The sequence below is a fragment of the Daphnia magna genome, linkage group LG3, assembly GCF_020631705.1.
Source record: "Daphnia magna isolate NIES linkage group LG3, ASM2063170v1.1, whole genome shotgun sequence".
Lineage (NCBI taxonomy): Eukaryota > Metazoa > Arthropoda > Branchiopoda > Diplostraca > Daphniidae > Daphnia > Daphnia magna.
The window spans coordinates 8,593,335-8,606,898 of NC_059184.1; the positions used below are offsets into that span (position 1 = coordinate 8,593,335).

Sequence of the window (13,564 nt, forward strand, 5' to 3'; positions counted from 1 at the left end):
ATCTCGTTCACGGACCTGAACCCTCTCAGGCAAAACATGACGACAACTCCGGGTAGGGTTCAGGTCCCTGGCCTCAATTTGCAGCAAGAGATGGGCAGCTCAATTAGCTATACTAGCGCAACTTGCCTTACGCATTCAGTTGCAACTCCATCTCGTTCAGGGACCTGAACCCTCTCAGGCAAAAACACAAAACCCCGAGCCGTTATTTTTTTGTTTTGTGTTTGTTATTATTTATGTTTATTTTTGTTTATTCTTTCTGTTTGCTTTCCGTAATACAATGCCTTTTAACTTTATAATTTTGTTTTCATTTATTAGAATATTACTTAATTAAGCAACGGTATAATTTCATAAAAATTACTGTAATAATAGACCAGTTTCGGATGCTGCGTTGCAAAATTTAAAAAATCCAGGGGGGTTTCGATTGCAGGGGGAGATAGGAAAAAAGGGGGTTTTTGATTTATTTACCCTAGTAATACTTTTCCAATTCAGGAAATGTTTTAGAATACTACACTTTAAGACATTCTGCGTCTTCTCCAGTCTTTATAAATAATTAATCATCCCTAGTTTATCTATTATCCCCATATCCACATTTGAATCACCCATGTTTACATATTTTCTTGACACTAGAAACGCAAAAAATACTAAACAGCATCCCTAGCCTTTTACTTGAATTAATTTTCATGGATAAACTAGGGATGATTAATTATTTATAAAGACTGGAGAAGACGCAGAATGTCTTAAAGTGTAGTATTCTAGAACATTTCCTGAATTGGAAAAGTATTACTACCTAGCCTTTTACTTTAATTAATTTTCATGGATAAACTAGGGATGATTACGCCAAGTATCATGGTTGTACTTGGCGGTAAAGACGGTATGGTTTAAAACGTGAAGGGGGAGCGCTACTGGGAAATCCTTACCGCCAAGTACGGCCATGTATAATTACATTTATGTATAAAAACATATGATCCTCATACAGTTCTTCAAAGTAGTCCAACATGACGTCAGTAAGGGAGGGCGCATACGCGATTTAAGCCGGCGGTTTAAGGTTGTTGATTTCAGCAGGGGTATTACCTTTGTCGACTTTTAAACAAGAAAAGCCACCGAATTTTTTCATTTAAATCTACCAATGACATAACTTTGCGAACAGTTATAAATTCATGCAATACATTCCCAGTCTCAAGTGGCAAGTGCATGCTGTCGATGTGGCGATTCTCTGAGGTATGAAAAAAATTTAATTCATTCAAGCAGCTATTTTTTTTAACGCCTCTCACATGCCGTAAGCGGTCATCAGCTGAAAACAATTCTAAGTCATCCTGATAGGATTCTTTGTTGCGCAATAGGAACGAGGACTCCAAGAAAGGTGTACTTCTTTCCTGTATTGTACCGTAACAAATTGAACAGCAATTCTCCGTTTTACTGAAATTTTCAACAAGTCCAAATATTTCATTAGGGGCTGTTCATAAATTACGTAATACGTTTTAGGGGGGGAGGGGCTCTGACAAAATACTACGGTTTGTTTCAGGGGGGAGGGGGGGTATTTCCTATTTTACTACGTAGTGTGCGGAGAAAAAAATTTTTTGAAAAAAAAAGTAAAATTTGCTGCAGTAGCCTGGGGTAAATGGGGAGGAGCTTCCAGACAGGCCTAGACATGAAGGGGAAATCCCCATTGAATGGCAAACTGGTTGTTTCGTTTCGTCTCAGTTAGTCGTTGACCCCAACCTTGGTCAACAATGTCTCAGCCTATTATTTACCAACAATTATTTGAGGCATATTGTAAGGCTTATCCAGACAAGAAAAAAGAAACTTGCCAAAAAGAACTTAACAAAGAATGGGAGTCAATAAAATCAAGTTCAGAGAATAAACCGTTGTTGATAAAACCAAAAGCTGAAGAATATCTTAAAAAGCTTAATGCTATTGCTGCGAAAAAAAAGGTGGATTAATGCAATTTTTCGCCAACTCATCGATATCTCATTTAAAAACAAAAACAACCATAGAAAGGCCCCAAGAACTAGAATTTCAACCTGATTCGGATCAGTTTTGTGAACCTTTATTGACGGACTCTGAAACAGAACAGAACATTTCTTCAAAAATTACGAGTTCTGCGAAAAGGCCTGCCCAAGAAGCAACTAAAAATGAAATTGATCTATTAAATGGGGATTTGGTTGGTCTTTATAATCGACAAAAAATGGACATGCTAACTATACAGTCATGCTTGCAAGTTTCTTTAGCAGGCAAATGGGTCTATATCCTTTCATTTTGTTTGGATGGAAGGGATACTATGGTGCCTACCATACCTTCGTTTTCTTTCCATTCTTCTCTTCCTCTACGTTTCAGTTAATTTTCCTACTTTTAATGTTGCACCTTTTTCGTGGGTTGCAAAGAAAGAGAAATAGGAATAGCATAAAGGGGTACGGTAGGCACCAAAGTATCCCCTCCATCAAAAAGAAATAGAAGGATTTAGACCGATTAGCCTGCTAAAGAAACTTCCAAGCATGACTGTAGAAGAACAGAAAATTCTTAAGGCTAAGAAAAGAAAGCTGGATGAATGTAAGAAAAAACTTAAAAATTTACAAGATCGCCAACAAAATCAAAAAAAGTTCCGTGATAATCGTCGAGAAGCTCTTAATTCAGCTGTTGTTGCTGACCCTAATTTAAAATCAAAACTGAAGATCAAGGACTCTGGCAGTGCGGGTAGGCCTCGCCTCGAAGAAACACAGCCTTTGTTGCTGTCTGAAATTGTCCGAATCGCTAGGCATGGATCAGCGGCTCATGAAAAGCGACAAGATGAAATCTATCGTAGCATCTTAACCTTGGATGATTTAACTGAGCAACTTACTAAAGACGGATTTCACGTGAAAAGATCATCAGTGTACCTTCGATTACAGCCTAAAAGGAGTAGTAGCCACCAAGGAAAGCGCCATATTGACACGGTTCCAGTGAGACTTATTCGGGCTCAGAACGACTTTCATAAAAGTCATCCAGATCAGAGACTGTGTCAAGCAACTATACGTACCATGGATGAACTTGCATCTCTTTTGGGACCGTCAGAAGTGTGCTACATCTCTCAAGACGACAAAGCAAGGTATTTATAATTTCAAATAATTTCTGGCCTTTTATTAGAACTATTTTTCTATTGTCACTGTCTTTTTATTTACTGCGGTTATAAAATTAACGTGGAATTATTGTTTATTTTCAAAAGAGTGGCTATAGAGATAACGGCAGCAAATGTACAGGCCCCTATGCTTATGCACATGCAATATCGGGTAAAACTTCCGGACCATGATTGGGTTGTCGCAGCTGGGCACAAGCTCATCCCATCTGTATATGCAGGCATAGCTGTTGACAGAAATGGCCTAGGAATGCCCGGTGCTGTCGGATATTCAGGTCCAACTTATGTCGCCATTCGCTCCGGCAAACATTGTTCTTCAACTGCTTTAAGTCATTGTATGGACTTTGAACGATTACTGAACCTCCCTGAATTCAACTCTATAACAAAAAGTTCAGATGAGAGATGGAAGCCGATTGTTATGTTCTCAGGTATAAAATCAAATTGATGAATGAAATTTATTTTCTAACACTTTTTGTATAACTATTTTCTTTCTACTAGTTGATGGCGGTCCTGACGTAAATCCTCGTTACAACAAAGTAATTGAAGTTGCAATACATCACTTTGTGTCACACGATCTTGATGCGATTTTCATCTTTACCAGTGCACCAGGTAATATCAACTTTATAACAATCCTATTGGATGAGATTTTTTACACACCCATATACAAAACGCCTTTTCATTATATTTTCACATAAAAAGGCAGGAGTGCCCATAATCGAGCAGAGCGAAGGATGGCCGCTTTAAGTCGCCCACTATCTGGGTTAATTCTTCCTCATAATTACTACGGGAACCACCTTGACGCAGCTGGTAAGACCATCGATGTGGACCTTGAAAAACAGAACCTTGAAAAAGCTGGGACTACTCTGGCAGAGGTATGGAGCGAAGTAGTATTTGATGGATATCATTGTGTTGCTGAATATGTGGATCCGAATTATTATGAATTCAGTCAAGATCGGCTCAACGTGAAAGATCAGTATTGGTTTTCGGAGCATGTTCGCACGAGCCAGTACTTTACGCAAATTGTTAAGTGTAAAAATCTAATGTGTTGTATTAACGAGCCGAGAAGCTCATACTTGGCCGTTGTTCCTACGCGGTTTATTCCTCCTCCGATTCCATTGATCCAAACTGACAGAGGGTTAAAAGCTTCTGATCGAAGTGGGTTTGAAAGTCACGTCTTTCCTTCTTTATTTTTATCGCTCCATCTTTCACGCGACTTATTGCGTAATTCAACTAAAGAATTCCTTACGCTCCCATATGATCTTTACACACCCTCAGTTCAGTCGCAGTTATTGGATCGAATTTGCCAAAAATGTTCGCTTTATTTTGCATCGAAAGTTATGCTGAAGAGTCACATGATTGTACACAAAAAGAAGACTCAAAGCGCAAGTGCAGTTGTTGAGAAAGAGTTCATCGTCACAAGAACTAGACCTGTTCGCATCGCAGCGATGCGACAGAGAGAAATGATGGCTATCATTGTATCAGATGACAATAATGGCTTAGAAGCAGAGGACGCAGAATGGATTGACAAAGACGAATTGGATATTTCTGGAATCCCACCATTTGTCGAAAAGCCCTCGATCTTATCGTGCCCAGTTGTGACGCTTGAAGAGCATTTTGATAATCCATGGGAGAACGATGAGTGAATTAAAAAATAAGTCATATCCTGCCTTTTAAATTGTTTATAACCTAGTTACACCCAGAATCAATCAATATTTGTGAGCAAATTGTTGTTTCATGTAAAAGTTAAACGGTTACTAAAATACAGTGTTTTAAACCCTTTATTTGCCTACTTTTTAAGATATAGTTTTTAGGGGGGGGTCTTGCCGTTTACTACGTAATTAGGGGGGAGGGGGTTTCCGATTCTACTCAGCTTACCACAATAGGGGGGGGGGGGAGGGGGTCCAAAAACAGTAAAAAAGCTACTACGTAATTTATGAACAGCCCCCTAGTCCTATTTGCACTCAAGAAAGCCTTACAATCCAAGCAAATTTTACCGGTTCACGAACATAATTATCTGATTGCGCAATTAAAATCAATCTGCAATTATCCCCAACTATCAGACCTGAAACCGTTAAAACCATTGCCCAACCTATTGCCCTTGCTGGACGAAATTCACTCCCTTCTAAATCAACCGTTAGACCACACACGCCCCTTAGAGCCGTTGTCAGCAACAATTATCAAAATCTTTGTCGATCGCTTGACGGACTACACGGAGCACACATTAAAAAATCAGACAGCGACCCTCAAATTTTTGAACGAAGCCAATCGTTACACTCACTTCATCAAGACGCTGACTCCAGCGAAGACTCAGAGCAGCAGAAAGAAACAGCATCCAATTCCTCACGGCATTCTCCGTCACCTATCCTTGGGCCTCGTAGAAAAAATTTGCACAGCTCACTCAACGACATTCATCACTCAACGACATTTTCTTCAACTCCCATCCCTACTACGGCGCCTAGTCAACCTTGCAGCCGTTCCAGACCTAACCCACCAACTAGTTTTAAATCTCTTCTCACACCTGGAAAACCAAGCGGATCTTCCGGAAGCAATACTGAACACGGTACAATTCACGGCACAGCAGCTAAAAGTCCTCATCAAACGAGAAGACCAGTGCACTTTAACGCCAACGTTATCATCCGACAACACAGTATAAGTCAAAGCAGCTGCGAAAGCCTCAGCCCCATTCTCACAGCACAGCAGGCATACACACAACCACCCTCTGCCGGAGAAAAATCAAAACAAACTACAGATAAACGAGACAGCCAGCAAATTCCACAGAACGCCACATACACCACTACGCGGAGACTTAACGCAACTTCAATCAAAAAAAAGCAGCCAGCGCCACCCTTCGCGCAATCGACGCCAACAGAAAACAACAAGCAATTCCACAGAAAACAAACAATAAAAATGGATCCACTTCAGTATTCATTGGTGACAAATGTCATTCTGATAGGAGATCTGCAATAATTACAAAAAGGACAACGCGCGCAAACTATGCTCATCAGACTGCAAAATTTTACCGGAGGACCATTAACTCGTTTTGACCGCTGGATTAAACTATTCGAAAATATTGTCTCTATGTCAAACTGGAACGAAAAAGAAAAATTAATATGTTGGTGGCCAAAATGGCCGGTTCTGCTCATGATGTTCTACAAAATATCCTAGAAAGTGTTACTCAAGATTATAAAGAAGTAAAACGGCTGCTACAAGAACGTTTCCATGGAAACGAAAATCAAGACTTTTTCTAAACCCAACTTGAAGAAGTAAAACGACATCCAGGCGAAGCTATTCTTGATTATGGTTTCCGCCTCAAAAATATTTTTGAACATGGATACCCCAAGGGGGAAGATGACACAAAGACTGATGAAACAACACGACTCCAAATGCTGCGACAAAAATTTGTTCAAGGGTTAGACAAAACTCTTAGAAACAAAGTCCGCTACAAACGTTTCACTACATACGAAGCCTTAGTTGCCGAAACCAATAAATACGCTCTACGTCTGGATGGAGAAAAAGAAGAAAAAGACAAAAGAGAATTTATTAACGCAGTAGAGAACAGCTCCACCAGTATTGAAATTTTAAAAGCAATAGAGAAACTACCTGAAACCATAAATGCCCTCGCGACAGGTACCAGGTATCCCCAAAAGGTCCCTGAAAAAGATGGAAACCCCCAGAGACCTGCTAGCGCAGACCAGGTAGAAAGATTGGAAAAAGCAGTGACTCGATTGATAGAAGACAGTGATCGTAATAGAACCAGATTTTCCAATAATAGTAATATTAGACAAGCAAATTCATACCAAACAAGCAATGGTTACAATCAATACCGACAAAATTACAATACTCCACAAAATTACAATACTCCACCTCCCCATTTTGTGAGCAACCCTCCAAACAGGTACCAGATTAATAACCCTCCACCTCGACCCTTCTTCACATCTCAATATTCCCCATGCTCAGATCTGACTACCTGTCATGCTTGTGGCATGAAAGGCCACGTAGGACATAGAGCGAATGAATGCATCAATAGACAAATACAGCAAAAGCCTAATATTCCTGGTCCATCTCATGGACAGGGAAACGCTTAGGTACCAACTGCAGCTTTGGGTCAGTTGGTAGGCAAACCTCTTTTTATGGAAAAACCCGGCAGATTTCTCACATTACAATTATTCAAAATAGTTCAGCACCCCGTATTTCCCTTTTTATCGATAAGATTCAATTTGATGCGCTGTTTGATACAGGCGCTGCAAGAAGCCTTTTACACGAAAAAGTTTATAGATTATTACCGTCGGAAATGCAACTGGCCAGTGCTGAGACCGAAACAGATTTATTTGACGTACAGAATAGAAAATTACAGACCCTAGGGAAGGTAAAGCTACCTGTCCAATATGGAGAATATATACTTGAACAAGAATTTATTATTACAAGCGGAATTTCTGAAGCATGCATTTTAGGCGTTGACGCTGCTTTTAAACATGAGTTCGTACTATGTGGTCGAACTAAGACTATTTTTTTGGCGAGAGACAAAGCAGGAAGAGTACCTCTGTATTCAAGCAATAATTTGCTGATTCGTAAAATTTCAAGTAAACTCATTCATTTACCGCGGGGAATTTTATTGGGCAATGTCGAAACAGCTTGTCAGTTAATTGGAAAAATTGACGTAAAAAATGAAAATGACACATTGCCAAATGAAGAACAAGCGGAAATCAACGTAGAACAATCAACGTAGAATTTCAATATAAAAAACCTTTAATTAAATTATTAAACGATTTCAAAGACATTTTCGCTACAACAGATTCTCAATTAGGATATACCGGTTTAATTAAGCATAGTATAGACACCCAAGGAAGAGGCCCTATCAGACTTAGACCCTATCGAGCAGCAAGGAAGCATCAGGAAGAGTTAAGACGACAAATTAAGGAGATGTTGGATAAAGACATCGCCGAGTTATCTACCTCTCCCTGGGCGGCACCTGTTGTACTCGTAGAAAAGAAAAACGGAAGTTTACGATTTTGCGTAGACTATCGTAAATTAAACAGCGTTACTGTAAAAGATTCATTCACTTTACCAGATACCACTCTCGACCAACTACACGGAAAAAAGTTTTTTACGACTCTTGACCTAGCATCTGGCTACTGGCAGATAGAACTAGAAGATTCAGCTAAAGAAAAAACGGCATTTATCATAGAAAATAATTTATACCAATTTAAAAGAATGGCTTTTGGATTGTGTAACGCTCCGGCAACATTTCAAAGAACAATGAATTACGTTCTAAGAGACATTTTAGGAAAGAAAGCATTAGTTTATTTGGATGATGTCATAATTTTTTTAGACACATTCGAAGCCCATTTAGAAGACATACGCGAAGTATTCAACATTTTAAAAATCGCCAACCTTAAACTTAAACTCAAAAAATGCCAGTTTATTAAAAATTCAGTAAATTTTTTAGGCCATATCATTTCTAAAAAAGGCATCGCACCAGATCCCGAAAAAATTGATAACATTCTTAATTATCCAGTTCCTCAGTCAGCTGACGACATTAGATCTTTTTTGGGACTAGCAGGATACTATGGACGTTTTATTAAAGGATTTGGTTCGATTGCCCAGCCACTAACAAAGAAAACTCATAAATTAGCTTTAAAAGAACCTTTCGTTTGGACTGACGAAGATCAGGTAGCTTTTGAGACCCTCCGAACATGCCTTACAACTAAGCCTATTCTGGCATATCCCGACTTAAGCAAGCAATTTTTACTTTTTACTGACGCATGTAATTATGGATAGGGGCGATATTGTCTCAAATTCAAGACGGTAATGAAGTAGTTATTGCGTAAGCAAGTAGACAGCTCAGAAAACCAGAATTAAATTACGCTACCGTAGAAAAAGAAGCCCTCGCAGTGATCTTTGCCATAAAATCTTTCCGTCTCTACCTTCTTGACGAACCTTTTTGGTCATCAGCAACCATAGCCCTATTCAATGGCTACAAAATCAAAAAGATAATAATGGAAAACTAGGTCAGTGGGCAATACAGCTAGCAAGTACAAATTATAGAATACAATACAAGCCAGGTAGAGTACATCAAAACGCAGACTGTTTATCTCGGATAAAAGTCGCGGTCATTCAAGAAAAAGGCAAATAAAAAAAAATTATAATAAGTAAAATAAATAGATAAATAAAAATAAAAATAATTGACAAACAGAAAATATAATAAAATGAAATACAATGTAATAAAATATAAATATATATGTACATATATATATATGCAAAAACAAATCCGTACAAACTGGGAAAAAACTTTACTTTTCCTTTCAGACTTGAAAACAACGCTAACAGAAACCTAGCGGTCAAATTTTTCAACCTAACAAAAAAAAATTTTAAATAAAAAAAAAAAAAATTTCAATGTTTATATATTTATTAAAACCATAGTAAAACAAAAAAAAAATACCTGTTATGGTAACCTTCTCATTCAACCGCTAAACCCAAACACTAAAATTCAAGAATGAAATAAACAATTAAAATACACAAACAAAAAAAATATATATAACAGTAAATTCCACCACCGTTAACCAAACTGACACCACCATTTTGGACGTATTATATCTTAAACACTCACACCCTCAATAATAACTGAACACTATAAATATAAGAAATCCCAACAGAAACACACACACAAACTATACCTATCAAAATTCCCTAATAAGTCTCGACATCCTTTTCACTACCAACACAAACATGGCGACTAGAAGCCAAACCAAAGCAGACATTGACAGCTCCAACGTTGCCAAGTTAATGTTCATTTCTCCAATTTTAATTTTTTTTGTCCCTAATTAATTTTTTTTCCCTGACTAAATACATAAAATTATTCCCAAATTATATTATTTAAAAAAAAACATTTATCCTTAAGAAAAAGCATTCCTAAAAGTAAAATAACGAAATTTAATAAAAATAAGTATGTCCCTAATTCTCTTCCAAAAACACCACGCACACCCCATCTAGCGGTCATTTTAACACCCACACTTTATACAACTTCACTATATGTACAAACTCCACTATTCTCCCCTTCATCATTCATAACATGTTTTACCCCTAACCAATTTTTACTCATATTAATTAAATCACGCGTAGTTAAGCGATATTCAAAAAAGAAAACAAACTAACAAAAGTTCCAATATATTTCTGCATTTTTCCATTCAAACTACACATCCACGACACCTAGCGGTCGATCCAACATCTTTATGTACACTATTTCCCTTTCACTTACTGTCATTTTTCCACACTCCTTCGAGATATTGTATATCAAAACAAAACAAAAACACAAAAAACAAAAAACAAAAAGCAAAAAACAAAAAAAAACAAACAAAACAAAACAAAAATAAAACAAAACATGTTACAAACGCTCACGCGCATTGGAGACGTTGTAGCAGAGATGAGATGAGGAAGATGAAAAAATAATGACAATGAAATATGACTTGAGGGATCGAACACTTTATTTCTGTGTAGATGTGGTGGGGGAGACAATTTTACCGACGTGGTAGAGAGAGAGAGAGACTAGGGGTACCTTTTACTTCGATACTGGATTTTACACAACTGAACAACGGGGGCAAGGGCCACTTCCAACATGAACACACACCGAAGGCCCTTGCCACCTGCAATCCTGCCCGTGAGGGCAGCACTGTAAGTGACAGCGGGCCCACCTGTCCACAGGTACTAAAACAACACAAAAAAGGGAAACAACAAAAACAAAAAACAAAATTCGCCACGTTTAGCATCCACGGTCACGTTTATTCAGGGATGACTCCCTGATACACCCGCCTTGGTGCGCAGAGAATTTGGTGGTGGTCGTTGGTCCCGCACATGGCACAGAAGCGCGGGTGGGGGCAATCGGCCAGCTTCAAATGACCAGCGACGGACAGCGGGAGAAAGCAGCCAAAACATCGGTGCTGTGCGAACAGCAGCTCCATCCGCTCCCGGTTAGTCAGCAGCATGAAACCATCACACTCCCTGATCTTGCGGCCGCAGGACACCATGCCTGGCTGATTGAGGTGGGTCCTAAGGAAGCACACGATCGTCGGGGTGTGACGGGGCGCGACGAACTGTGGGGCGTTCGGCTGGACTTCGGCTGCTTTCTTTTTCTCCTTTAACAGGGATCCCACAAAGCTGTTGAGGATTGTTTCCCGTTCGGACATGAAGTGAACGTGCACGTTCTTTATGTCCTTCGAGTTTTCCTCGAGTTCCAGATCGAGTTGGACGATGGCCTTTTGGTGGGCCAAAACCACGTCGATAGCCGCCGTTCGCGTCTTGAGTAAATCCTGTCGACGAAGATGAAGATTGGACGAACACTCCTCTTCACGTTCACGGGAAACTTTTAACTTCTCTTTGACGGATGAGACGGATGGGCACAGATTTTCAGCCATGATGTTGAGTCGGCAACGGTCACTTTGGTGCTTAGGGTACGAGAACTTAAGAGCAACTGTCGTCTAATGTTCGTGAAGGACTAAACAGTTTCCCTAAGTTCAAGGGTTAAACAGTAGGCGACCTAATTTTGCCTTTACCCTTTGAACTAAGTATAGGTGGCGTTGCGATCGGAAATTTTACAATGCGGTTTTGGGGTTCCCACTTTTTACAGTGTTACATATGACTATAAACCGGTTTTACATTTTACATTTTGACATTAGAAATTCTACAATTTTACAATTTTATCATTTTACAATTTATACCACTTTTTTTTACTTTCTTACAAGAATTGACTATTTACATTACATTTTGACCTAACGATCTCGATTTTTACTCAGATGACCCAATTTTTTCACTTTCTACGTAAACGTCCTGCTCTTTGGCCGTAGCCATGACACAGAGCTTAGTCACTGGACGAATACAGGGGTTTTTCTGGTTGCTGATTTGCACTTTTACCACTCGTACAACGTTATCAGAGTCACTGGGGAGAACCTCTATCACTTTTCCCAACGGCCATTGTCCACGTAGAGTATTCGGCTCAATGACGAGTACTAGGTCTCCGATGGTAACGTTTGGCCGATTTTCCGACCATTTTCTCCTTTCCGTCAGGTGTGGAACGTATTCACGAAGCCATCTGTTCCAAAAATGTTGTATGATGGCCTGGCTTTGGAGAAATTGTTTTGCTGTGACGTCCATGTTCTCAGCATCTCCCAACTTTAGCGGCACGTAGGGACGGGCTCCTCCATGAAGAAAGTGATTCGGCGTTAACGGATCGGGATCTTCGGGATCCATGCTGAGGTGGGTTAGTGGCCGAGCGTTCAAAAGGGCTGCTACTTCTGCGATCACCGTTCTTAGGACCCGATCGGTGACTAAACGATTCCCGACGCTGACCTTCATGGCTCGCTTGCACGATTGCACGAGCCTTTCCCAAACTCCACCGAAATGGGGTCCGTGAGGAGGAGAGAAATGCCACTCTATTTGTTGGCATGCCATCTTCGACTGCAACTCCTGGTGTTGTTTGACTAACTCCGATAGAGCTTGTCGGAGTTCTTGTTCCCCAGCTACTATTAGTTCCGTTGTCACTGTAAACAACGTTCGGCTTTCCACGTAAACTCACGAACCGAGTGAAACATAGCATGAATTCTTCGAGACTGAGGCCGTCGGAGACTTCTAGGTGAACGGCTCTAGTTGTTAGGCACGTAAACAGGCATACCCAACGTTTCTCGTGTCTACATCCTCTTCCACCAACTCGTACCGTTAGAGGGCCGAAGTAATCGATTCCCGTATATGCAAAAGGTGGAAGATAGGGAGTAAGCCTGTGAACTGGTAACGATGCCATGAGTGGCGGAATGGGTTTCGATGATCTCCGCTTGCAAGGCCAGCAGGTGTTGACAACCGATTTGATGACGTTACGTCCAGAGATTATCCAGTAACGTGAACGTAAATCCGCCAGCAATCTTTCAGATTTAATGTGGAGATTCCGTGTGTGATGATCCCATACAATCCGCTGCGTCAGGAGTTGATCGGCTGGAAGCAGGATGGGATGTTTTGTGGAATAATCAACTGGAGCCTGAAGTATACGTCCGCCTACACGTAGCTGACCTGTTTCATCCAGGAAAGGGCTAAACGTGCGTAGTTTTGACTTCAGAGGCAACTCCAAGCTCTTTTTCAAGGCGTAGATTTCTTCCGCAAATGCCAGTCCTTGGGTGTGTTTGACACAAAGCGTGAGGGCCGTCATCATTTCTTCGGCCGTCAACTCCCCCACGGTTGGCTTGTAAATTCCCATCTTAGCTCTGGCGTTGGTCGCGAACCTTCTGCACCAAGCGATAACTCTTTGGATCTTGAGTAAGCTGGAATACCTTTTTACACAGTCATCAATCGGGTGATTTTCGTCTTCCGTTTTGACTGCGAAGACTCGAATTACGTTAACGTCCCTTTCTTCCGGCTCTGTGATCTCTTCCCAAATATCCCACTCCGACGGATCGAGTTTCAGGAACGATGGACCCT

General features: G+C 40.2%; 1 long non-coding RNA gene and 1 pseudogene across 1 annotated transcript; one reads left to right on the top strand and one right to left on the bottom strand.

The window, feature by feature from the left end:
- Positions 1 to 1,459: 1,459 nt before the first annotated feature.
- LOC123470411 lies at positions 1,460 to 3,154 on the top strand (annotated as a pseudogene).
- Positions 3,155 to 6,487: 3,333 nt separating this feature from the next.
- LOC116931980 lies at positions 6,488 to 9,865 on the bottom strand. The gene is made up of 2 exons (XR_004399248.2): positions 9,549 to 9,865; positions 6,488 to 9,461 (listed from the first exon to the last, which is right to left on the bottom strand). It is a non-coding gene; the product is annotated as an uncharacterized LOC116931980 (long non-coding RNA).
- Positions 9,866 to 13,564: the final 3,699 nt, after the last annotated feature.